Raw genomic sequence first — 15009 nt, forward strand, 5'->3', positions numbered from 1 at the left:
TTCACACAGTAAAAAAAAGCCAACTTCATCTGATCAACTACTGAATCAAAAGACGACTGACTTGATGTGCAAAAGTGTACCATCACTGCAAAAATCAAAATAAAAATAACTTTACATCTTGTCGTCTGGACTTATGTATTTCTGAATTTTGAACACCCAATATCATTTCCCATTGTATAATTGTTAAACAGTTTGTCTTTTGACTGTCTTCCTCATGATTTTGTTTAGGAGGTTGGGGGTTTTGGTGGGGGGGGGGGGTTTAAGTTACACACATTAGACATCTTTTCATTCCCCTGCTCTCTGTAAAGTTGCGTGTTACAATGAATAGTTATTTCTTTCTGCTAGGGAGGCAGCATGGTGGCTCAGTGTTTGGCACTGCTACCTTGCAATGCCAGGATCCCAGGTTCAATTCCACCCTTGACTGTGTGGAGTCTGCACATTCTCCCTATGTCTGCGTGAGTTCCTTCTGGGTGCTCCAGTTTCCTGCTGTAGTCCAAAGTTGTGCAGGTTATGTGGATTGGCCTTGCTAAATTACCCATAGTGCCCAGATGGGTTATTCATGGGAAACGCAAGGGTACAGGGATAGGGTGGGGGTGGGGGTGTGGGTCTGAGTGCTCTTTGGAAGGTCAGTGTGACCTTAATAGGCTGAATGGCATGCTTCCACATGACATGTTGCAGTTGTATAGGACTTTGGTTCGGCCACATTTGGAGTACTGTGTACAGTTCTGGTCGCCACATTACCAAAAGGATGTGGATGCTTTGGAGAGGGTGCAGAGGAGGCTCACCAGGATGTTGCCTGATATGGAGGGTGCTAGCTATGAAGAGAAGTTGAGTAGATTAGGATTATTTTCATTAGAAAGACGGAGATTGAGGGGGGACCTGATTGAGGTCTACAAAATCATGAGGGGTATAGACAGGGTCGATAGCAAAAAGCTTTTTCCCAGAGTGGGGGACTCAATTACTAGGGGTCATGAGTTCAAAGTGAGAGGAGGAAAGTTTAAGGGAGATATGTGTGGAAAGTTCTTTACACAGAGGGTGGTGAGTGCCTGGAACACTTTGCCAGCGGAGGTGGTAGACGCAGACACGTTGGCGTCCTTTACGATATATTTGGGCAGGGAGCAAATGGACACAGACCGTTAGAAAATAGATGACAGGTTAGACAGAGGATCTTGATCTGCGCAGGCTTGGAGGGCCGAAGGACCTATTCCTGTGCTGTAATTTTCTTTGTTCTTTGTTCTTGTACAGGGATTCTCAGAAATCGCAATATGAACTGCTTTTGACCCGAGCAGCAATCAGACATGCAAATTGATCATTTATTTTGTACATGTATGCACACTGCTTGTATAACGGTGGGTATGATTATTGGTACACTATTTCCAATTAAGCTTCCTCTAAAACAGATCTATGCTATTCATCCCAACGAGTCTTTAGGGCAGCAGGTTCTACAGTCTAACCGCAGAGTGCGAAAGCACTTCTTGTGAAATCTGGACTGAAAATATTCATGACTATTTTCTTTACGTCACTCCCACTCCTCAGTGGAAGTAACCTTGACACACCTATTCTGTCCATCCTTTACAATCTGGTTGCCCTGTTATAGGGAGGATATTATTAAGTTGGAGAGGGTTCAGAAAAGGTATACCAGCATGTTGCCAGGAACTGAGGGTTTGAGTTATAAGGAGAGGCAGGATAGGCTAGGAACTTTTTTTTACTGGAGTGTAGGAGATGGAGGGGTGACTTTCTAGTGGTTTGTAAAATCATGGGGGTATCGGTAGGGTGAACAGCAGGTGGCTTTTCCTAAGGGTGGGCAATTTCAAGACAAGGGGGCATATTTTAAGTTGAGGGGGAAAACTTTTATAACTTTTTTTCACACAGATAGCACTTTGTAAGTGGAAGATACGGTACAGTTACAAAGTTAAAAAGACCTTTGGGTAAATACATGAATAAGAAATGTTTGCAGGGATACAAGCCAAGCGCAGGCAGGTGGAACTAGCTTGGTTTGGGTTTCGGGATGACATGGACTGGTCGGACCAGTTGGACCAAAAGGTCTGTTTCTGTGCTGTATGGCTCTATGACTATATAATCTTAAATAGTGCTATTAAGCCATCCCTCAGCCTCCTCTTTCTCACGGAAAAGTGAAAGACAAGGTTACATTTCAACAGATACACAATATTCACAAACCAGTAAGTCATTTTTAGAGCTGACAGTGGTCTGAAGCATGGGCAGGATTTGCTTTAGAGGCTGGTGAATTGATAGTCATGCGAGTTGACAAGTTGATTGCCAAGGCTGGCCTGATAAAACACTGTGGAATAGCCCATTTGTAATAGTCAGGAGAGTGTTGTCAGGATGAGAATTAATCACACACAAGCATCAGAGCTAATGAGTAATCCAGGGATTCACTCTCTTTATACCTCTCTGCACCATTCCAAATCCCCGCTCCATTTCTTCTCGGCATTCCAGAATCAGGTCACTCCAGATGATAACTTTAGTTATACTGTGTCAACAACTCAAATTCTCAGCTGCATCTTTTCACTCAACATCATTTTCTGGTAAGAACACTAACTGATCCCCTTGAGTGGGGCCTCACCTTGCAGACATGACTGCCACAGAGGAACAGAGTTCAGTCTGCAGTTACCCCAGGCAAAGCAGCAAGAGAGCACAGAAGGAGCAGCCTCTGAAGACAAAGACCTCCAATAATGCGCAAATGAAAATGAGGGAGAATCCTGAAACATAATTTCAGACTGCTACAAATCTTTTACAGTCAGAGGTAAACTGAAGGCATTAGCTGTAATACAGTCATGCTTAAGTGACAAAATTCACACTGTAATGTATTTCTGATCAAATGTTACACTTTTGGAGATGCCATCTTTTGGGTCAGCTGTTACTGAAGCCCTGTGTGCCTTCTCAGATTTAAGTACACAAACATCCAAAGATTACGGAACAGGGATTCCTTATTCCACTAAAATCAGCTCTTTATAAAACATGAATATTACAACCAGGAGAGCATTGAAACTATGAGCAGAAGTAGGCCATGTTCAGACCTGCTCTGCCATTCAGTAGGATCATTGCTGATCCTCTATCTTAAGACCATATTTCCAGTTCCTTGCCCCTTGATGCATTTAAAACTTCGAAATTTATCAATTTTTTTTCTTGAATTAACTCATTGACCTCTCAGCCTTTCAGTGAAGCAAGTTTTCGTCATCTCAGTCATAAATGGTCTACTCTGTACCCTAAACTGTGTTTCCTGGGCTCCTCAGCAAGGGAAAACATCTTCCCCACAGCTAGATTGTTCAACCCTGTTTAGAAATGCATTCAATTCATTCAGATCCCCTCTCATCCTTAAAAACATCAGTGAATACAGGCCAGTCAAACCAATCTGTCCTCATAGATCTACCTTGTTAGCCTAGCATCAGCCTAGTGAACCTCCACTGTATTCCCTCTAATGGCCGGTATACCCTTTCTTGGCCAAGTGTGGTCTCTCCAATGCCTTGTACCACTGCGACAGGAAATCATGACTTCTGAACTGAAATCCTCTTACAATAAAGGCCAATGTACCATTAACCTTCCTAACGGCTGCTGCAGATGCCTATTTATTTTCATTGTCTGGGTGTACACGGATATACAAATCCCTTTGTACAAACATGCTTCCCAACATATCACCATTAAAATAATGCTCTTCCTTTCTGTTTTCACACCAAATTCACAGTCTTTAACCACAGCATTTAATTTCCCCAGCACCATGGTCTTTATTAAAACTGAACTCCTTCAATTCCACCAACTCAGTAGATCCTTAGTTCCCTCACATTTATGAAGTGTTATCTGTACCCTCTTTTGTGAAAACAGGACGAAAGTATGCGTTCAGTTTTTCAGACATTTCTTTGTACCTCATTATAAATTCCCCAGCTTCTGTCAGACACTTATTTTGTCTTTACTAAAACTATTCTCTTCACAAATTTACGGAAACTTTTATGGTCAGTTTCTTTGTCCTTTGCAATTTTAATCTTTTACTCTATTTTCCACCTGTTGATCAAACATTTTTATCCTCTTTTGCTGAATTCTAAAATGCTCCCAATCCTCAGGCTTATGCTTTTTCTAGCAATTTTATATGACTGCTTTTAAGACCTAATACCATCTCGAAATTATTTGCAAGCTAGTATTAAGCCACCTGTCTCCTTTCACTGTTGGGCCAGACAAAAAAAAAATTGTAATTCATTCACATATTCTATTGCCTATCTACCCTAACCCCCTTTAGTTAAATTTCCTAATCTATCATTTCCAGTTCATGTCTCATAATCTCATACTGTTTTAAAGGGAAGTATCAGGGAGAATCTACATACATTATGCCTGTAATTCACAGCATGGTTGAGGACCTTTTATCTGTCTGGTCTGCTTGTCTGTCCATGTGTGTCTCTCTCGCTCCTTCTCTGTGAGGCTTTGTTCTGACAAAGACTTTCCTTCCGTCAAAGAGTGTCTACACATACTGCCTAGCTTCCCTGATCAGTGCCCTCCCCCACTGTGGTCACCTGCTACTGGAGGCCCTGTTACACATTTCCCTGCATGAGACTTGCTGTTCTGACACACATCAGCAATGTCCATCTTTGAAACGAGGTTATAGAGACATCTTTCATTGTCAGCCCACTCACCACGACAGGGAAAGGTTTAAGGATTCCTCTCAGTGGGAGATAAACATCTTTGTTGATGAAATTAGAAATGTGTGTGGGCACCCAGTCCTTTTCTCTCACAGTAACAAGGACAGCTCCTAGAGTTACACCAAGTGGGAGCTCTGCTGTAAGTAGCCTTAGCGAGGCCCGATGTCTATCAACTAGAAACTGAGCCAGCAAAAACAACGATGGTGTGGGCAGGGAAAATAACAGGCCGTTTCTCTGTGACTCTAACAGTTCAAAGGTGAAATTAGGTTGTTGCACCTTGAGGACGTGAAGCAAGGTTTTGACCCCATTTACTGAACTCATTGCATGCTCCTCAAATGAGTAATGTACGTACCTTCTAGGGTTGCCTGTGTAGCTCATAAGACATTTTAAAGCGGCAGCATGCATATTCTTAATTTCCTTACTTCCAACGGAGTCTCAGTCAAATCATAAACCACTAGCAATCCCAGCTTGTGGAATGAATGAAAGAAGAAAGATAGGGAGTATTCAATGCATCCACAGGAAGGGATGTCTGATGCCTGCAAATAAGACCAGAAGGTATAGCAGCAGAAGTAGACCATTCAAATAGATTATGACTGCTTTGATAATCCTCTACTTGATATTGCAGCTAATCTCCAAGAATGGTGTAGGGATTGTATTAGTATGAGCAATATACAGTTGAAAAGAGCAGAGGTCTGAAAACAGGAAATGCAAGGGATTGTGGGTTAGGCAAGAACCATTACTGGTGTATCAGCATTGCAATAGCCCACCAGGCTGTCTACGGGAGTTGCAGAAGAGTTTCTGGGGAACTAGATGCTATCAGAACAGCTGTAACCCAAGTTAGAGAAGGTTCAAAGACATCTGTCTTGTCAGTGGTATATGTTCCCAGGAACTTCAGGTGAAATACAACTGCTGGTTAAAGAGATGAAATGATTGAGTGGGAAGTGAGAGATCCTTCAAATGGAGGCCAAGTTGAAAAGACTGTGAGAATACATGGCAACACAGTGTGAAGCTGGAGAACCACAGCAAGCCAGAAAGTGTGAGAGGAGCACAAAAGTTGACGCTTTGGGTCGGGACCCTTCATCTGGACTGCGTGGGGGAAGGGAGCTAGGAAATAAATAGAGGAAGGAGAAATGGGGCTGGGGAAAGGTGGGTCAGATGGTGATAGGTGGATGTAGGTAGAGTGTATTGGAGATTGATCAGTGGGATGGGTGAGGCGGCTAGGTGACTGAGTAGATGGACAGGTTGTGTCAGGTCACGGAGGCAGGAGGCAGGATAAGTAGGGATGGGGAATGGTCGGCAGAATGGTGATAGGTGGCTGCAGGTAGGAGGTTGTGGGTGTTGGTTAGAGGGAAGGGTAGGGCAGATAAGTGGGGAAGATGACGGACAGGTTATGTCAGGTCAAGGAGGTGGGGATGAGGGAGGTTTGGACATGGGATGAGGCCGGGGATGGGGAGATTTTAGAACTGATGAATTCGATGTTTAGGTCATCAGGCTGTAGGGTCTCAAGGCAGAACATGAGATATCGTTTCTCCAGTTTACGTGTGGCATTATTGTAGCACTGGAGGCGGCCCAGGATGGACATGTCATCAAGTGAGTGGGAGGGGGAGTTAAAATGGTTGGCGACTGGAAGTTGCTGTTGATTATGATGTACAGAGCACAAATGCTCAACGAGATGGTCCAAGTCTGCGCTTGGTCTCACCAATGTAGAAGAAGCCATGTAAAGGGAGCAATGAATACAGTAGATCAGGTTGGAGGATGTACAGGTGAATCCCTTTTAGATATTATAATCGACAATACTTCTGTCACCAACCATTTTAACCGTCTCTCCCACTCCCTTCATGACATGTCCATCCTGGGCCTCCTCCAATGCCACACACAAATTGGAGTGGCAACACCTCATATTCCATGATAACAAGATATAGAGCTGGAGCCAAGCAGCATCAGAAGAGCAGGAAAGCTGACATTTCAGGTCTAGGCCCTTCTTCAGGGGAGAGGGGGAGTCGTGTAGAAGATGTATAAAGGAGAAGATAGGTGGAAAGGAGGCAAACAGGTCAAAGAGGTGGGGATTGAGCCAGTAAAAGTGAGTGTAGATGGGGAGTTAGGGAGGGGACAGGTCAGTCCAGGGCAGAGGGACAGGTTAAGAAGACGGGATGAGGCTGGTAGGTAGGAGATAGGGGTGGGGCTTGAGGTAGAGATGTGGATACGTGGGAGGAAGGACAGGTTAGGGAGGCGGGGACCAGCTGGGCTGGTTTTGGGATGCGCTAGGGGGAGGGAAGATTTTGAAGCTTCAGGAGTCCACATTGCTACCTTTGGGCTGCAGGGGTGTCATGCAAAATATGAGATGCTGTTCCTGCAACCTTCGGGTGGCATCATTGTGACACTGCAGGAGGCCCAGGATAGACATGTCATCCAAGGAGTGGGAGGGGGAGTTGAAACAGTTCGCGACTGGGAGGTGCAGTCGTTGTTGCGAACCAAGCACAGCTGTTCCACAAAGCGGTCCCCAAGCCTCTGCTTCATTTCCTTGATATAGAGGAGGCCACAGCAGATACAGTATACCACATTAGTAGATGTGCAGGTGAACAATTGTTTGATGTGGAAGATTATCTTGGGGCCTGAGATGGGGGTAAGGTGTAGGGGCAGCTATAGCATTTCCTGCAGTTGCAGAGAAAAGTGCAGGGGGTGGTGGGGAGTGTGGAGTGGACAAGGGGGTCACGGAGAGAGTGGTCCCACTGGAAAGCAGATAAGGGTGTGGAGGGAAAAATGTTTTTAGTAATGGGGTCAAATTGCAGATGGCGGAAGTGCCAGAGGTTGATGTGTTGGATGCAGGGATTCGTGGGGTGGTACGTGAGGGCAAGGGGAATTCTGTTTTGGTTGTTATTGCGGGTAAGGGGTGTGAGAGATGAGTTGCGGGAAATGCGAGAGACACGGTCGAGGGCGTTTTAGACCACTGTGGAGGAGAAGTTGCGGTCCTTGAAAAACGAGAACATCTGGGATGTCCGGGAGTGAAATGCCTCATCTCGGGAACAGATGCGGCAGATGCAAAGGAATTGGGAACGGGGACGGCCATTTTGCAGGAAGGTGGGTGAGAGGAGAAGTATTTGAGGTAGCTGTGGGAGCCTGTAGGCTTGAAATAGATATCAGCTTCCAGGTAGTCACCAGAGATGGAAATAGAGATGTCAAGGAAGGGGAGAGAGGTATCAGAGATGGTCCAGGTGAACTTAAGGTTTGGGTGGAAGGTGTTGGTGAAGTGGATGAATTGTTCAAGCTCCTCGTGGGAGCATGAGGTGGCGCCAATACAGTCATTGATGTAAGGGAGGAAGAAGTGGGTGATAGGGCCAGTGTAGCTTTGGAAGAGGGATTGTTCCACATATCCTACAAAGAGGCAGGCATAGCTTAGGCCCATGCGGGTACCCATGGCCACCCACTTTGTTTGTAGGAAGTGGGAGGAATTGAAAGAGATGTTGTTAAGGGTGAGGACAAGTTCAGCTAAGCAGATGAGGGTGTCAGTGGAGGGGGATAGGTCTGGCTGTGGGACAGGAAAAAGTGGAGGGCCTTTAGGCCATCTGCATTGGGAATGCAAGTGTACAGGGACTGGACATCCATGGTAAAGATGAGGAACCAGGGAATCGGAAGTTTTGAAGGTGGTGGGGGGCAGAGGCGGTGTCACAGATGTAGGTAGGGAGTTCCTGGATCAAGGGGGAGAAAATGGAGTTGAGATAATTGGAGATAAGTTCATTGGGTCAGGAGTAGGTGGAGATAATGGGTCAAACAGGGCAGTCAGGTTTGTGGATTTTGGGAAGGATATAGAAGTGGGCGGTGTGGGGTTTGGGAACGATGTGGGTGGGAGGTTACCGGAAGTGATGAGGTTGTGGATGGTGTGGGAGGTGATGGTTTGGCAGTCAGGGGTGGGATCATCATCAAGGGGCAGTAGGAGGTGGTGTCTGAGAACTGGCATCTGGCCTAGGAGATGTAGAGGTCAGTGTGTCATACTACAACTGCGCCTCCCTTGTCCATGGGTTTAACAGTGAGGTTGGGATTGGAGTGGGGAGAACGGAGGACTGCATGTTCTGGTCAGGGGTGGGGTCATGATTGAGGAGATGTCAGAGAGTTGCAGCCTGGCCTCGACGATGTAAAGGTCAATGCACCATAACACTACTGTACCTCCCTTGTCCAGTGAGGTTAGGGTTGGAGCGGAGGGCTGCACGTTCTGTGGGGTAGAGGCTGGAGTGGGTGAAAGGGGTGGAGAGGTTGAGGCGATCGATGACTTGACGGCAGTTGGAGATGAAGAGGTCGAAGGAGGGTAGGAGGCGTTGGAGTGATGTCCAGGAGGGGGTTTGTGTTGGAGGCGGGAGAAGGGGTCAGTAGAGGGAGGGTTAGGTTCACAATTAAAGTAGTAAGAAGTAAGCACAGAGGCAGAGGCAGCGGAAAAACTGTTCAACGTCCAAACATGAACGGTATTCACTGATGTTCGGGGGGAAGGGGATAAAAGTGAGCCCTTTACTGGCGGCTGACCGTTCGCCGTAAGTGAGGGGGAGGTCTGGGGGGATAGTGAAGACCCAGCAGGGTTGGATGCTGCAGTCTCCTCTGGAGCTGCTGGCTGTGGAGGCGGTGGGCGGAGCACCTCCGGAGCCTGCAGCCCAATAGATTGAACATAGAATTCACCTGTTTTAAAATCATCCACCCCCAACCTCAACCCACATCCAATCACCCCCCTCATCCCCACCTCCTTGACCTGACAAAACCTGTTCTCTTCTTCCCCACCTACCCACCCTATCCTTCCCACTGACCAATCCCCATTGCCACCTATCTGCATCCACCTATCACCATTCCACCTATATTTCCCCAGGCCCACCCCTCATCCCTGTAATTATTTCCTGGCTCCCTTCCCCCTCCCCATTTCTGAATAAGGGTCCCAACCCAAAACGTCAACGGACCTACTCCTCTGATACTGCCTGACCTGCTGTGTTCCTCCAGCTCCACACTGTGATGTCTCTGACTCAAGCTTCTGCAGTTCTTGCTACCTCTGAGAATACTTGTGGTCCTGTATTTGTGTGCGATATCATGGCCAATGCTCGTAACTATCTTCCTGGAACATATCACTGTTTTCTTTCATCTATTTAAAATGAAATTCATCTTTTTATTTAAAATAATTTTCAACTGCAAATTAATGTTTGAAATATGTTGGTCTTAAGTTGCTTTATTGCAGTGAAAGTTTAGAATGGAAATCCTGCCCAATAATCTTCTTCCTATTAACTTAGATGGGATTTCTTCCTTTTAAAGTTATCAGTCTCTTCAGGATTGTAGGTGGAAACTTACAAGTCAGAAACTTTCTCATGCACAAATGTCCTTTGGTAACAGTATCTATAATTTGAAACCGATGATCAGTGAGTGGCATACTAAATAGGTTTCATCCAAATACCACTAGGCTAGAATTTTCTTTTAACATAGGTGGGAAACCCAATGTCAACTCCATAAATATGATGGATATCAATAAATTAAACACATAGTTAGACCAAATGAGTCTGTTTTTATGTAGCAAACGTTATGAAACTGGAAAGGCCCTACTAAACAGTCATTATTCACTTCCAGACACTCGGATTGTTAATCACCACATCTATACTCAGCCAGTCAGTCTGACCTCAGCGGGGGAGCTTTTGGAAGCAATTCTGAGGGACAGAATTAATCTGCATTTGGAGAGGCAGAGATTAATCAAGTTCAGTCAGCATGGTTTTGTTAAGAGGAGGTCATGCCTGACAAACTTGATTGAATTGTTTTGAAGAAGTGACTAGGTGTGTAGATAAAGGCAATGTATTTGATGTAGTCTACCTGGACATTAGCAAGGCTTGCGGTAAGGTTCCCTGAAGGAGACTGATGGTAATGGCAATAGCTCACGAAATCCAAGGAAATGACTGAGCGGCAGGAAGCAGAAGTTGATGATTGATGGGTGTTTTTCTGACTGCAAGTCTGTGTCCAGTGGGGTGCCACAGGGGTCAGCATTGAGGGCGTTGCTGTTTGTGGTTTTTATAAATGATTTAGATGTGAATGTCAGAAGTTGATCAGTAAATTCACAGAGAATACAAAAATGGTGGGGTGATAAATAGTGAGGGCAACAGCCTAAGAGAATATAGATAGGCTGATCAGTGGAAAATGGAATTCAGTTCAGGCAAGTGTGAGTTAATACACTTGGGCAGGACAAACAAGGCATGGGAATACATGATGAATGTAGAACCCTGGGAAGCAGCAAGTCAGAGGGACTTTGCTATATATGTACGCTGGTCCCATAACGTAGGAGAACAAGTGGATAAAGTGATTAAGAAGACATGTAGTATAATTTATTGGCTGAGGCATAGAATTTAAGAGCAGGGAATAGTGTAAAATATGTGCAGTTCTGGAATCCACATTATACGTGGGCTGTGATAGCACTAAAGAGGGTGCACAGGGGATATATCAGAGTCTTGCCTGGACTGGACAGTTTCAGATAAGAGGAGGGATTAGCAAGCCTGGGGTTGTTTTCCTTCGAGCACAGATTATTAAGAGGGGACATGGTCAAGACGTATTAAATTATGAGGAGCACAGGTAGGGTAGACAGGAAGAAACTTTTCCCTTGATGGAAGGATCGACAAGCAGGGGACTGAGATATCAAGTAAGAGGCGGAAGTTTAGATGAGATATGAGGAAAAACTTTTCCACCCAGAGAGTGGTAGCAATCTAGAACTCACTGCTCACGAGGTTGCTAGAGACAGAAACACTTAAGAAGTGCTTAAATATGTACTTGCAATGCTAAACCATAGAAGGCTATGTGGACCAAGTGCTTGAAAAGGGGTTGAGAATAGTTACATGGTTGCTTTTGACTGGCATGGACATAATGCACTGATGATTAACCTTCATGACTTTATACCACAACTAAACAAGTGCACTCAGCACAAAATGACTGAACTATTAAGAAGAACTCAAAGTCCACCAGAAATATAGGAGTCTTGTTACAAAAAACCCTCCCAAAGTAAAAGTCAATCTTTCTGATAAAGCTCATGTAAGTCTTTTAAGAATCTCCCACATCAGCTCAACTGGCCTTTTGATTTGATGATGCATATATCACACACCTCGGAATGCTTTTGTACATTAGGTGATAGTTGTTTGCTGTTGTAGTTGCCAGTAGACACACTGAAGCCCTGAACTGGGACTGCAAAGATGGTTAGTAACTACTGAGCTAACATGATAAGATAAAGTGACTTCACCAGTTTCAAAATCTCCCCTTCCCCTACTGCATGTCCATCATGGGCCTCCTGCACTGCCACAATGATGCCACCCGAAGGTTGCAGGAACAGCAACTCATATTCCGCCTGGGAACCCTGCAGCCTAATGGTATCAATGTGGACTTCACCAGTTTCAAAGTCTCCCCTTCCCCTACTGCATCCCTCAACCAGCCCAGTTCGTCCCCTCCCCCCACTGCACCACACAACCAGCCCAGCTCTTCCCCCCCACCCACTGCATCCCAAAACCAGTCCAACCTGTCTCTGCCTCCCTAACCTGTTCTTCCTCTCACCCATCCCTTCCTCCCACCCCAAGCCGCACCCCCATCTACCTACTAACCTCATCCCACCTCCTTGACCTGTCCGTCTTCCCTGGACTGACCTATCCCCTCCCTACCTCCCCACCTACACCCTCTCCACCTATCTTCTTTACTCTCCATCTTCGGTCCGCCTCCCCCTCTCTCCCTATTTATTCCAGTTCCCTCCCCCCATCCCCCTCTCTGATGAAGGGTCTAGGCCCGAAACGTCAGCTTTTGTGCTCCTGAGATGCTGCTGGGCCTGCTGTGTTCATCCAGCCTCACATTTTATTATCTTGGAATCTCCAGCATCTGCAGTTCCCATTATCTCTCTCTCTCCCAAGATAAAGTGAACTACTGAGTTTCATTTTCTGAAACATGAATATGTAAACATAGCTATTCAATGATGATTACTTAGTATTGCAACCCCAAGGACTATTACTGAGCTGTAAAAGTAATTTATTACATACAGCCTTTTCATATTTTGGCATATGATTAGGAACATATGATGAAATGTAACGATGAAACCCACAAAACATGTGCAGGGAAATTAGCAACGCTTTGCAACAGTGCTTCTTTAAATCTCCATCTTTGCCATTTCATCTTCCCTTGCTGTCTCCTCTGCTCCCTGATGTGATGTCCATTCTGGTCTCTCCTGTGCCATCAACTACATTCTCTCCCCACTCTGTCCAGCCAGGTGAAATTTTTTGTTGGGCTTTCCTTACTGTCCATTATTCCTTTGCGCCACCAACAGCACCCCGTAAACAACGACAGGCAGTGGTACCTGCACACCATCTCATTCCCTACTCCAATTCATCCCAGTCAGGTAGACTTTGCTCTTTGGCTGCCTTTGCTCTTTGTTGCAGTCCATTTCACCACCAATTCCACTCCTCACACCCTAATATCATCAGACCTCCCACTGGTAGCCAAATGCATCACACACTTCAGCCTGCCACTCCTCCACATCTATTTCCAGACCAGGCTCTGGCCATCAAATCCACCCACTGATCAAACACAACAGTACATAAAGCAAAAAAACATCTGGACATTATAGACATTAGTTAATTAACATTTTCAACTGTCAATTCCATTTAGTTGGATAGTCAGCCGTGTGATTGGTCACTGCAGTCAATAAATCAGTAAATCAGACAGATTACTCATCAGTTGGTACTAATGGTCAGTCAGCCTGATCATGGCAGTAATAACAACAATCTGCATTTATGCAGCATTTCAAACGGCCTGACAAAAACAATATTTGATACAAAGGAGATGTTCGGACAAACAAAAGCCTGAGAAAGGAGTCGGCTTTAAGAAGCATATTAAAGTACAGAGGTTTAGAGACAGTGGTTTCAGGAGGGATTTCTTTAACTACCAATGGCAAAGGGATTAAAATCTGGATTGAGCAAGAAAGTAGAATTGGAGGAGCACAAAGCTCTGAAAGTTGTAGGAGGCTACAGATGTAAAGGATGTATGATTGCAAAGCCATCAAGAGATCTGAAAAACAGAAGGAAAAGTCTAAGACTGAGCAGCAATTAATGCAGACCAACGAGCATGAGGAGTTTGGGTGACCAGAACTCGGAGAAAGTTGTGTTCTCAACCTCAGTGCTTCGGATGAAACACATGGAGTGTGGAAGATGTAACAACAGCCAGGAAAGAGTTTGTCAAGTCTACAAGTAATAGAAGCATGAGAATTTCAGCAAGGGAAGATATATAGGCAGAAGCTCATCTTGGGGCCAAATAGGATGCCAAGATTGTAAACGGTCTGGTTTGGCCTCAAGACAGCTGGTAAAAAGTGAGATGAAATTCATTGCAAGGGAATGAATTTGTGGCAGGACTAAAGACAATGGCTTCAATCATTCCAACATTTGGCTGAAGCCAACTGTTACTACAGTCAGTACGATCAGCGCCAAATTAAAACAAACAGTTTGTGAGACTGATGAATGTGAACAGTCAGCTCATCATAATGATTGTGACCAACAGTTCACTGGGTATCACATTAAGTTTGAATATTTTCTCATTGTACAGTCTGAATATAGCTTATATTACTCCTTACTTGCTTAAACCAACTCCTTACTTCTAAAAACAATGCACAACTGTAATAAAACATGTCTACATGATTTACAAGAACACTATCAGACATAGGATCAAAGCTTTGTTTACAGTAGATTTTAAGAGCCTTCTTAAAAGGAGAAGTGAGAGGTTTAAGAGAAGTATTCCAAGCTTTGGACATGTTTAGTTTGAAGCCAGAACCACCAATTGCGAAGCAAAGGGAATGGGGATGTGCCAGAGGCCAAAAATGGAAGAGACATTATTGTAGTGGTCAAATGTGGAGGTGGGAGTGAGAAGACTGATTAAAGGGTCCAGGTTTGGTGACAAGGACTACATCACTGCCATGGCAATTTGAGAGCAGTATCAAAGAACAGGAAGGTTTCAGCAACGGGGCAAGATATCATCACCACTGGCCAAATTCTCATCAAATCTACAAACATGATATTATTATCCACAATGGAAAGTAGAAGTCTTGCTCATAAGTAAACAAGACAAGGAATTGTACAAGAGTGATAATTGATTTTACATATACAAGCATATCATATTACACAAAAAAACCTAAAATCCCTTAGAGCTAATGTGCAAAGTTTTCCTGTTGACTTTGGCTGTGAACTTCCTGTTGACCATCAACTATCTGAATCTTTAACATGGCTTGCAACAACTCTGGAATGACACAAATGAAACTGCAAACCTTGGGATCGATTTTTAAACATTTATTCATGAGATGTGGCATCACTGGCTAGGGCAGCATTTATTGCTCACTCTTAAT

At 44.7% G+C, this 15009-nt stretch overlaps 1 protein-coding gene across 4 annotated transcripts in view; it reads right to left on the reverse strand.

Annotated features, from left to right (window-relative positions):
• rad51b (RAD51 paralog B) overlaps positions 1–15009 on the reverse strand; it is a 521470-nt gene that overhangs the window by 317448 nt on the left and 189013 nt on the right. The gene's annotated exons all lie outside the window — the stretch shown is intronic.

Source organism: Stegostoma tigrinum, chromosome 10 (assembly GCF_030684315.1).
Source record: "Stegostoma tigrinum isolate sSteTig4 chromosome 10, sSteTig4.hap1, whole genome shotgun sequence".
NCBI classification, from domain to species: Eukaryota; Metazoa; Chordata; class Chondrichthyes; order Orectolobiformes; family Stegostomatidae; genus Stegostoma; species Stegostoma tigrinum.